Source organism: Callospermophilus lateralis, chromosome 10 (genome assembly GCF_048772815.1).
Source record: "Callospermophilus lateralis isolate mCalLat2 chromosome 10, mCalLat2.hap1, whole genome shotgun sequence".
Lineage (NCBI taxonomy): Eukaryota > Metazoa > Chordata > Mammalia > Rodentia > Sciuridae > Callospermophilus > Callospermophilus lateralis.
The window spans coordinates 98,352,219-98,364,275 of NC_135314.1; positions in this window are offsets into that span (position 1 = coordinate 98,352,219).

A 12,057-nucleotide genomic window follows, 5' to 3' on the forward strand; every position below is an offset into this window, starting at 1 on the left:
ATTAGATAGTAAACATTTTTTTTCTATCCTCAGAAAATAGTTTTCAGAAAATTATATCTAGAATACAAAACCAAATATCAAAGTCACTTTACTTATTTTGATTTTATAGTCATACATGATCATAATCATGAACTTGACCACATTGTTGACTTTTAATTTTTAATTTTAATTTGTAAATTAGTGAACTACAAAAACATTTTAGAATATTTACTCGAAGAAAGCAAGGTTTTTTTCTCATTCAAGAAAAAAATGCTGCTGATCAAATACATAATTAATTTTGATCTAACAAAATTGCACTTTACATATTTTCACAATACATGTACATTTAGAGTTTAACCTACAAATTCATAAAATTATTCATCATGAGACCAACATTCAAAGTCAAAGAAATTTTAATAATGTCTCATTATATATACTTAATATATTGAAATGTCAATCATATGTCATTGCGGAACAAATATATTTAATGGTGTCACATGAATTATATCAAATATACTTACTAAAACCATATTACTTATGGCTCATTTGCATATTCACAATATTATCTACCCTCGTGGATTCTTTTACTTGGTTATTATTATTTCTCCTCTAGACAATGTATGTATCATGAGATTAATTTGCATAAAAACTCATTTAGTTAATCAGTTTTCCTTCAGACAATTTTAAATAAGTTGAATTTCAGTGATAGAAAACAAATGATTCATATCAAAGAGTGTGTAACTGATAATTCAAAATTTAAAGCCAATATTGCATTTAAATTCACACATTAAAGAAATTGGTAGAAAATGGAAAATAAAGTAATCACATTAGAATGAAATAACTTCTTTTACTTTACCTGAAAATATGGAAATATACAGATTTGAAAGTAAAGATAAGTAGTTTTGCAGGTAAAAATGAAAAAATTGCTAAATTCCACTAGTGTTCAATTTTATTTTGAAAAGGTCAATGGATATATACATACATCACATACTTAGTCATTCACATAGGTACTTAAGTAAAATACTTACTACTATTATGCATATACACAGAATGAATGAAAAGTAATTTATCTTTCCTTTATATAGAAGTGTTTGATGATATTGAGTGCATGCAGACCTGCACCACACACACACACACACACACACACACACACATACACACACAGGCACGCACGCGCGCGCATGCACACATGGGAACAAAAGTAAATGACATTCGTGAAAGAACACAACACAACTGTGTTAATAAAGTATAATTTAAATGCTCAAAACAACTTTGGCAAATTGATAGTTTTGAAATAATTCGTTGTCAGCCTTTGCTAGACATTCAGTTCCAATTTATACCAATATTGATGTCAAGATCTTATACCAGAAATTTCAAACTAGCGATTCTTGGATCTTTATTAGACATTTCTAGGCAGGAGCAAATACATAAACAAAGTGGGAAACTTCTCTTTTAGACCATTCAGATAGGTCTGCAATTACTTAAGTATTTATATAACTAGTAGAAAGCATATCAATAGATATTAATAACAGCTAAGTCACAAAATAGGTGTGTGGGACTGAATAATGGTCAGTTTTCCTTGGGCCTCTGCTTCCTAATGCATGAAGTAAGTAGTTCCAAGTAAATTATTTTAATTTAGGCTATGTAAAAATCCAGCTCTAACATCTCTGATATTGCGATCACTTATAAATGCAAATATTCACAAAGTTTGATAGAGGTCCTGTGACAAGAAAATTTTAGATAATATAGCTGGATTATTGGTTATTGATAAGACATAATTCTAGAAACACATTGCTCTAACAGCTAAAGTTCAGTACATTCTACTTTTGTAGGAAGGAATTATGATAAAATAAAAAAGTTATATTTGACAACACAAGACTAGTTTGAACTTGACATCTATCAGATACCTTTTAGAAAACCTTGCACATTTAATCTAATTAAACTTTAGTATCCTATCTTTAAAATAGAGCATATGCAGATATACCATGTGTAGTTTACATAGAATAATTATATAGGAAGATATTATGAAAATAGAAATGATATTATACATGAAAATTGTTTTATAAAATATTAGAAGTTTCTTAAAAGAAGGGATATAATATAAACTCTGAAGATTAAGAGTATAAGGATGTTTAGATTGATAGGCAGGTTATTTGAAAATGTTATTTACTAATTTATAGGTTTAAGTTTTAGGGGGAAGTTAACCTGGTAACTTCCCCCTAAATTTAATTTATTATCTTAAAAAACTTCTTCATGAAGAAGTTTTTTAAGACAATAAATTAAAACTCACTTATTATTAAGCCTTTGGACTTCCTTTATTATCTTTAAGTTTTTTGTATGTTAGTTTTTTTTTGTTCTACTGGGTACCCAGACCTCATGCATGCAGGCAAATGCTCTACCACTGAGCTACATTACCAGCCTTATTATCTTTCATTGTATTTTTTTTTATTCCTGGTATATATAAGAAATTGGGTTTTTTGAAATTAATATACCTCAGAATGAAACAAAATTAATACTATCAAATAGATGTAAATATATTGTCTTACAGATTGATGAGTATAAAAAGAAGATTTTTTAAAAATATATAGGTTCAACCACAACACGACTCTAAAACACAATATAAATGCAAGTTATGATGACAAAAATGATTTTGGTCATTTGTTTTTTAAACAATTATTTACTGAGCACTAACTACACATTAGGCAAGGAACAAGTAATTAAAATGCCTCTGTTCTTTTAGAGTTTTGATAGCACAGAATTAAATAAAGATTAATCACAAAAACTTTCAAATAAATTTCTAATTCTTAATATTACAACTATTAGACAGTAAAGTGCATGGAAATATGTAACAGAGGGTATTTATGGAGAAAATGAATAGGAGTAATTATCTGAGTTGGATTAGAGAAGAATCTAGATAGAGGTACCAGCACATGTGAAAGCCTGTACAAGGAAAACATAACATATTCAAAGAATTTGAAGTAAATAGATTGAGGGTGGATGTGCTTGTTCAGTAGACCATAAAAAACTAGTAGATCATAATAAAGATTGTGCACTGTATTGTAACAACAATAGAAAGTCATTGAAAAGCTGAGTGTGTGTGTGTGTGTGTGTGTGTGTGTGTGTGTGTTAGGTGTACATGTATAAGTATCATGAAAATGGGCACATCAAGACTGCAGTTGTTATCTGGACTACTTGTGCCCCAGGACATTTCATCAGTCACCATGTTGCTTCCCATTTAAGTCTTGCATATTCATGGATTATTAGCTTATTGGCTAGATTCTCTGAGGCACTGGGAAAAAAGCAATAATAATATCTCATTCAGTTCTTCTTTCACTGACATTTCTTATTGTAGAACAAATATATTGGAAACAATTGAAATAGTTGAAAACATAAGTAATAAAAATTTAGTATAAACTTATACTTTTAATTGGTAAATCAATAAGATTTGAAAATATATGTGGAATATAAGATGATCAAAAACACTTAAAGATTTCTGATTGTGTGACTGAAAGGACATTCACCATAAAATATGTGTAATATTGTTGAAGTGGTCTCATGTCCCCAAACTGCCACAAAGAGCCATAAGTGATGTTTACCATAATAGAAGTTTGATAGACTGGGACCAGGTGTCTCTACCTGGCATTGGGTTTGTTCCAGATACTTTATCTATAAGCACTGGCCTGTGTTAGAGGCCGTTAATATCTTTCCAGTGTTAGTTTTCACCAACCCTGCGCTTAGTTCTAAAGCAAAGTCCCGTGCTAAGTCTTTTTTTTATGCCCTCAGGAATGGAATCTTGCTTCATACAATGCTGTCTGAAATTGGGATAGTGGTGGTAGAGACAGTCCTTTGGCCAACAAATGGTGCCAAGCTGATTAACACATGATTCCCACAACCACAAGGACCTCCACAGTTTGAGGAATACACCAAAGCCCACACTTAAGCAGGTTACGATGCAGGCTGAAACATAAGACCAACTCACTGGTGTCTAGTGCCAGAACTGGTCCAAGGTCTCCATCTGCAAGCACAGGTCTAATCACTGCTGTTTGCTTGAATTTGGGAGATGGGTAGCAGAAATGATTTCTTGGCTGACAAGGCTGAGTCTAACCTGGGTCACACCTAAGTCTCAAAGTAGCAATATGGGCCTAATGGACCTATACGGTCTAGGAGGAATACTGTCTTAGCCCACTCCAAGACAGGAAATGATTCAGGCTTAAACTCTAGTCTGTCCCACTGCATGTTAAGTCTCCTTGTGATGTGCTGGTAGGTCTAAAGCCTCTGTCCACAGCTTTTGGCTGGGTGTGAGGTCTTTTCTTTCTGTCTGCTGCTGGTTCTCCCCTTAGTATGCCTGGTACTCCAAGACAAAACCCTATGCTAACTTTTGTGCCCTTCTTTCCAATAGGTAAGGTCATGTTCCCTTCTCTTCTGTCCAAGGTTGGAAGAGGAGCGGTGGAGATTGTTCACTTAACCACCTGGCAAATGAGGTTCCAGCAGTTGAATCCTTATGTGCAGGCCTGGAGACAGGGGTTTTTCAGCTCTTCTAGGTATTGGGCAGGCTAGTACTTTGACAGGACTAGTATTGAGTTTTAAGACTAAAACCTGGCCTTAATTCCTTTTAATTCTCTTCCCATACCCCAAGTAAGAAGCTTCTTTCTCTAGGATGCTTAAAGTTGGGAGAGGGGATAAAGCTAAAAACTATTTTCTGTCTCCTTCAGTGTATTTTTTTTATTATACGAAAACTTGGCATTATGATCTCTCATCTGGTTTCCTTAGCTCTTGTGGAGGTAGCTTGGTACATGAAGAGCTATACAAATTTGTATGTCTGTAGGTAGTGAATGATGGGAAGGCCTTACTCAGTCATAATCTTGTTCACCTCGTTTACATTTGTTGTAGATCTAAAGACACAAATAGGTTGCAAGAGTAAGGATGAAGGGAATATTCAAGACAATTAGTAACCAAAAGAGAATTGGCTTAAAAATATTAATCTCAGACAAAACAGACTTCTACTAATAGAAGTTTTAATACAGAAAGAAGATAAAAAGTATAAACATTTACACATGCAATAATGGGTCATCACAATCTATGAAGGAAAGGCTGACAAAATTTGAAGGAGAAAGAGTTCTTTTGGATAATTTGAGACTTCAGTACCCTACACAATAGAACATCAGACAAAAGATAGGTAAGAAATAGAAGACTTAAACAACACAGTAAAAAGACTCACTATAATAGATATACACAGAACACTCTTCTTACCAACAATAGCACACACGTTCTTCTCAAATACACATGAAGAAGGTTTTCAGCATGGACCATAAATGCAATCACAAAATAAGTCCCATTTAATTTTTTTTTTTTAAATATTTTTTTATTGGTTGTTCAAAACATTACAAAGCTCATGGCATATCATCTTCCATACATTTGATTCAAATGGGTTATCAGCTCCCATTTTTACCCCAATTACAAGTTGCAGAATAACATCGGTTACACATCCACATTTTTACATAATACCATATTAATGACTGTTGTATTCTGCTACCTTTCCTATCCCCTACTATCCCCCCTCCCCTTTTTAATTTTTTGTATGATACTGAGGATTGAAAACAGGGATGCTTTAACACAAAACCCCCAGCCCATTTTATTTTATTTTATTTTAATTTGAGACAGGGTCTCACTAAGTTTTCCAGGTTATCCTTGAATTTGTAATCCTCTTAATTCAGTCTCCTAGATAGCTGTGATCATAGGCATGTGCCACCACATTCAGCTAAACCCCATTTGATTTTAAACATATTTATGACACAGAGTATTTTATCCAGCTACAATGGGATGAACTAGAAAATAAATAACAAAAAAGAAAATTATCAAACTTGTGGAAATTAAATAATACTTTAAAATAATCAGTGTATCATCTGGGGGCAGTAACACATACCTATAATCCCAGCAATTTGGGAGGAGACAGAATGATTGCATTTAAGATCAGCCTGGACAATGTAGCAATACCATGTGACAAACTAAAAAAATAAAATAAGAAAGGACTGGGGTTGTAGCTCAGTGGAACCCACCCCTGGGTTTAATCCCCAGTACCAAAAATAAAAATAAAAAAGCAAAGAAAAAATTAGTGGCTCAAATAAGAAGTCACAAGGGAATGTGGAAAATTGTTATTTAGGAATAAATTTTTTAAAAACGTATGAGACACCTATAAATGCAGTTATAAGGGAAAAGCTTATTGAAACAAATGCTTACATTAAGAAAGAAGAAAAGGGCTGGAGATGCAGCACCTTGGCCTAATATTTTCCTATTAAAGAGAGGCCCTTTGTTCAAATCTCAGCACCTGACCCTCCCCCACTTCTGACAAAAACAAAACTAAACAAGAAAGGTCTCAAATAACCAACATAATTTCACAAATAAGGAACTAGAAAAATAATAGTAAACACAAATAACAATAATACTGAGCAGATATAATATAATAAAAAAACAAAAATAAAAATAAAGCATATATAAAATAAAGTGTAAGGAAGAAAATAATAATGATTAAAGCAAAGTAAATGAAATAGATAGAAAACAATAAAGACAAACCAGTTAAAAGTTTGCATCAAAAAGATCTTTTCCATTTCTTTCTGAAAGACCAATAAAATTGACAAACTTTTAACTACATGGTCTAAGAGAAAAAGAAGATCAAATTGTAAAATCAGAAATGTATATGGGACATTATTATCAATCTTGTCACCTGCTTAGTGGACCTTTAGTGCATGCAAGAAAGAAATCAAACACAGGTGACAAACAGAGTGCTAAAATGAAACATTAAATGCATTGATTAGTATGACAAGGTGGTTACCCCATAGGCAGAGTAGCAAGGTCAAGGGAAGAACAGCTTATATTCATCTAGGGCTTAGAAACTAACACATTGAGACATTTGCTCATGGTCAAGAATGTTTGAAAACATGGTTCAAAATGTGCCTAAAATTGTATAAGTTCTCCCAACCCCAGTACATTTTTTTCCAAATGGAAATGCATTTAAATTAGGATCCAAAGTTACCTTTGATCAAGGGTTGTAGTCTCATTTGTTTGCATCTATTCAATGTTTTCTTGGTATTTGTCTTGAATGGTCCATGTGGTTGGAGAGGCCATTTTATCATTTGCCTCAGGCATAATGATAGAATTTCTTTTAACTGTCTCCAACTTATACTTTAAACCCATACTTCTGTCCTTAGCCTTTTTCTTAAGCATAGAACATGTAGTAAATTTCCATTAACCATTATTATCTTTTAATACTATAGTCCTTCTCAATATTATAGAAATTAAAGTATTTAAGACAGTGCTGCTAATAACTGCAATCCAACAAATTAGATAGATGAACTCTATGAAATGGACAGCTTCCTAGATATACAAAATCTACTGGAGTTAAATCATGAAGAAATAGAATATCTGAATAAACTAGAAAGAATATTAAATCACTAATTAAACACACACACACACACACACACACACACACACAACTTTTTACCTGTGGGCTTTACTGATTTAAATTCTGGTTTTTAAATGTTTGAATTTTTCCAAACAATTAACAAACAAACACCCATCCTTCTCTAATATAATCTAAAAATAGAAGGTAATATTTATAATTCATTCTATAAGGCCAGTATTACCTAGATAAAAATGATAAATAAAGCCACCATTACAAATAAAAATTTGAGACCAATACCTCCGATGAACAATAATGTAAAGATAATCAATAAAATATTAATAAAATAAATTTAGCAGACCACTAAATGTACAGAACAATTAAGTAGGATTTATTTATAGACATTCTTCCAAAGGAGACATAATTAGTCAATAAGCACATGAACAGAAATTCAACATTGTTAATAATTAGGGAAATGCAAGTCTAAATTACAATGAGATAACATCCTACATCCATTAACTGGCTATTGTATATATACATATACACATTTATATGTGTATATACACATATGTGTAAATGTTTCTATACATATATGTTTTATATTTATATGTGTGTACACAAATATGCATAAATATGTATCTACATATATACATATATGTGCACACGCATATGTACATATAACAGAAAATAATGAGTGACAAAAAATTTGGAGAAAATGGATCCTTTGTGCATTGTTGCATGGTGTGTAAAATGGTACAGCCATTGTGGAAAATATTATGGAAGCACCTCAAAAAACTTTAAAAAGGCAGGTCTATATAGTTCAGCAATTTCACTTATGGATATATACCAAAAATTGATATTAGGTCCTCAAAGACATATCTGCACAACCATGTTTATACCAGCATTCCTCACAATAGTGAAGATGTAGAAACAAGCCAAGTATCTAATAATGAATGGATAAGTAAAATGTGGTATATATGTATAATAGAGTATTATTTTTCAGCCTTAAAATTAAGGACATTGTCTGATAGACATTGCAATATGGATGAACCTTGAGGACATTATGCTAATTAAAATATGCTATTCACAAAAGGACAAGTACTTCACAATTTCATTTACTTGTGGTACTTAGAGGAATCAAAATCATAAAGACAGAAGTTAGAATAGCACTTTCTAGAGGCTGGGTGGCTGGGCTATCATTTATTAAATGTAGAGTTTCATTTTTTTAATGAGAAAAGAGATGGATGTTAGTGATGGTTGCAGAACATTATAAATATATTTAATTCCAACAAACTATATAATCAAAATTATTAAGATTTTATGTGTATTTTAGAAAAATTAAAATTTTGAAAATTGTTTTGAAACATGCACCTTTTACACATTTGAGTGAATATGGAAAAATATAAATAAATATATCAATATGGTGGTTGGAGAAGTGGCTTGGACTGTATAAAGAATACCTCTATCAATGCTGCTTTAAATATATATATATATATATATATATATATATATAATTATTTTAAAATGTAAAGATTTATAACTAGTATAAATCTTCTTAAGAAGTCTTAAGACTTCTTTATAGCTATTATAAGACTTCTTTATAGCTATCATAAGACTTCTTAAATAATGATCATATTCATAATTAAAAAAAAACATTAATTCCATACAAACTAAATCAAGCATGTGCAATTTGGTTATTGAGGGAACCAATCTCATGACTGCAAAGTAAGGAACAAAAAGTGTACATGTATTAACATTTATGGAATTGAAAAAGACCAAATTCCTGTTTGCTTCTAAAATTGACTTTTTAAAAAATTTTTAGTCTAAAGTGTATCTTTCAGCAAAGAATGTTCTTGAAAACTTGACCTATGTTTAGACTTGATTTTACTATTTGGATATATGTTCTTGCTAAATTACCCAACCTTTCAGGGATTCCATTTTCTCCTTCACGAAATAGCATGTTGATTGTATCAGTGGCTTCTATCACTGGTTACACAACAGAATCGCTGAGGAAATGGTTTTTAAAATTTGAGACCCAGACTCTCAACTAATGAATCAGATAGGGTCAAGTGAACTGTTTAATTTTCATTATTATTTTAAAATTCAAAGGTGGTTGAAATGAGCCACCCATTTTGAAAATCACTGGACTGGATTACATCAATTTTCTCTTTAGTTCCCAATGCCTCAGGAGTCAAGAAACATAAGAAAACTGTATATTGCTATGAGGTAATATTACATGTTTTACATCCTTGGTTTCTATGGGATCATAATAATTTTCTTTTAGCTACATAACTAATAAACTATAGGGAAGGGATTTAAAGCCACATCTGCCCATCTCCAAAGTCCATGTTTCTTTAATGTTACACCAAACTACATCTCCAACACATATTGCTGCCACAGGATTTCAGAAATAGTGAAAATAATGATAAGAAATTTGAATGTTTTATATACAAACTGCTTTACATCCAATTCTAAGATAAAAAGGGTATGTGATTTGATAGCTGTATGTATATGCAAAACCTATCTAGTTTCACCCAATAATATTTTGAGATTTCAAAGTCATACTTTTATAATTTTACTTTGTTAATCTGTATCAATGAACTCTAAAAAAAAACTCTTGCCTATGTAAATTATGCCAATTCAACAAGCCATATCTAATAAAAATTATAATATTTATTTTAAATTCATTTATCTATAACTGCACATATATGAATAAATTAACATAAGAAATATTTAATTCCATATCTAAATCTGTTTTCACTTGAGTCCATTACAAATAAGATATTTATGCTATCATTATATTGTATTTGCTCTAAAATCCCCCTAAAACATCTGATGAATTCAAACTTCAGTATCGAATCTGCTATGCTTTAAATTTGCTCCAAAATATGAAATACAGTATTTTATCTATTGCAAAACAAATTTTCTATCCTTTACCATTAATATTGGTTATAAAAATTCCATATAAATAAATATATAATGATCAATTTGCTTCTCTGTGTGTAAAATAGACATATCTAAATGTCCCTTGCATTCACATAAGTAAAGGATTGCCTTTTTGGTATTTCAAAAGGTTGCTAAAACTCAGTGAGGTGCTCATCATTAAAAGAGAACCACATGTAAAACTCCCATAAATGTATTAGAACTGAGTCATATTTTACTGTAGTTAGCATTTATGCAGCATTTTGGAAAAGTGCATTTTTGTTAGTCTCCTCACAACAGTCTCAGGAGCTTTGTCTTGTGATGTTATGCTCACTTAGAAATGGATAAATTAAGAACCAGGGAAGCTAGGTACTGCTCAAGGTCATGTGGCAGCCAGGCAACAAAGGAAGCCCAAATTACTGCTCTGAGACCTGACATTTCCATCTTGTGGTTTTCCTTCCATGAGTCACATTGTCCATTTTTTCCTCAGAGGAAACATTTTTAGGTAGAATCAGAAATACAGCATTTATATGTAAGTTGATAATTTACAGATAAGTATTTTTTAAAAAGTCAAACAATAGCCAACTGTCATAATATCATGAGTCTACAACTTATTCATAAGCTTATAGTAGCTCTTTTAATAACACGTACAGTAGTTTATTATTATTATTTTAAAGGTCATATCTGTTTAATTGGGGGAAAACTCTAATGCCTCCAAGATAGAAACTGGTCACACGAGTCACAAAACAAATAAAAAAGCAATGTTGGAAGGAAGTCAAGAGGAAATCAGATAATAAATAATATTTCTTAAGAGTTGGAATGGTGTTTATTCCTAGACTTCATCATAATCTCATGTGATTTTTATGATCTGCTAGTGATTCTGAAAGATTGACAAGGCATGAAGTTCTGCAGTGCCAGACATAAAGTCAAGGATGCTCATTAGCTTTATCAAGTTATGGAGAAATCGTGATGGCAGTAACGATTCTTGTGAATGGCACATTTTAATATTGATCTGAACAAATGTCTCTTTCAATGTGTGGCAGTCCCCATACATCTGCTAAGGGAAAACTTAAATTATTTTTTTTATCTGAATACAAACACTTTTTAACTTTGAATTGTAGCTTCATTTCTTAATACCACTGTTTTTCTTTGACCTGGTTTTATTTATTACATAGTCTGTCTCCTTGGTGCAGCAAGACAAATATTTAGCCCTTATGGAATTACTTTTACTCTTGATATTCCCTCACATATTTGTATTATTGGGATAATGACTGATCACTCCCTTATTTTTCTTTTTGCCCTCTTCATTCATTTTGGTAATTGCTAACCCTTTACCCAAGTATAAAAATATAAAAAGCTTGCAATATAATAAGACATTATTAGCCCTAAAATTTTAATCCATTTTGGACACTGTTCTAGCTTGGGTATCTACATCAGATCTGATTCAGAGAAGGTGTTCAAACAATATTTGTGGAATTGATCAATGAATGAGCACATCCTTTTGTTCCTCATTCTCCATTATTCCAATTTGAATTAAGCATAAATCAACATCAAAAAGTCCTGTATCAAATACCAGACTTGTTTTGCTCTAGAGAGATAATAAAGCACACATGTCATTGCATGTGTGCGGGTGCTCACATACATACACAAACTATTTAGTTAATGTCATTTGGTGGCTAAAATAATATCATAGGATAATGTTTGATGGCAAAAGACCTGAAAGATGAGGAAAAAAATTAAACCTTCAAAAGTAAATTATA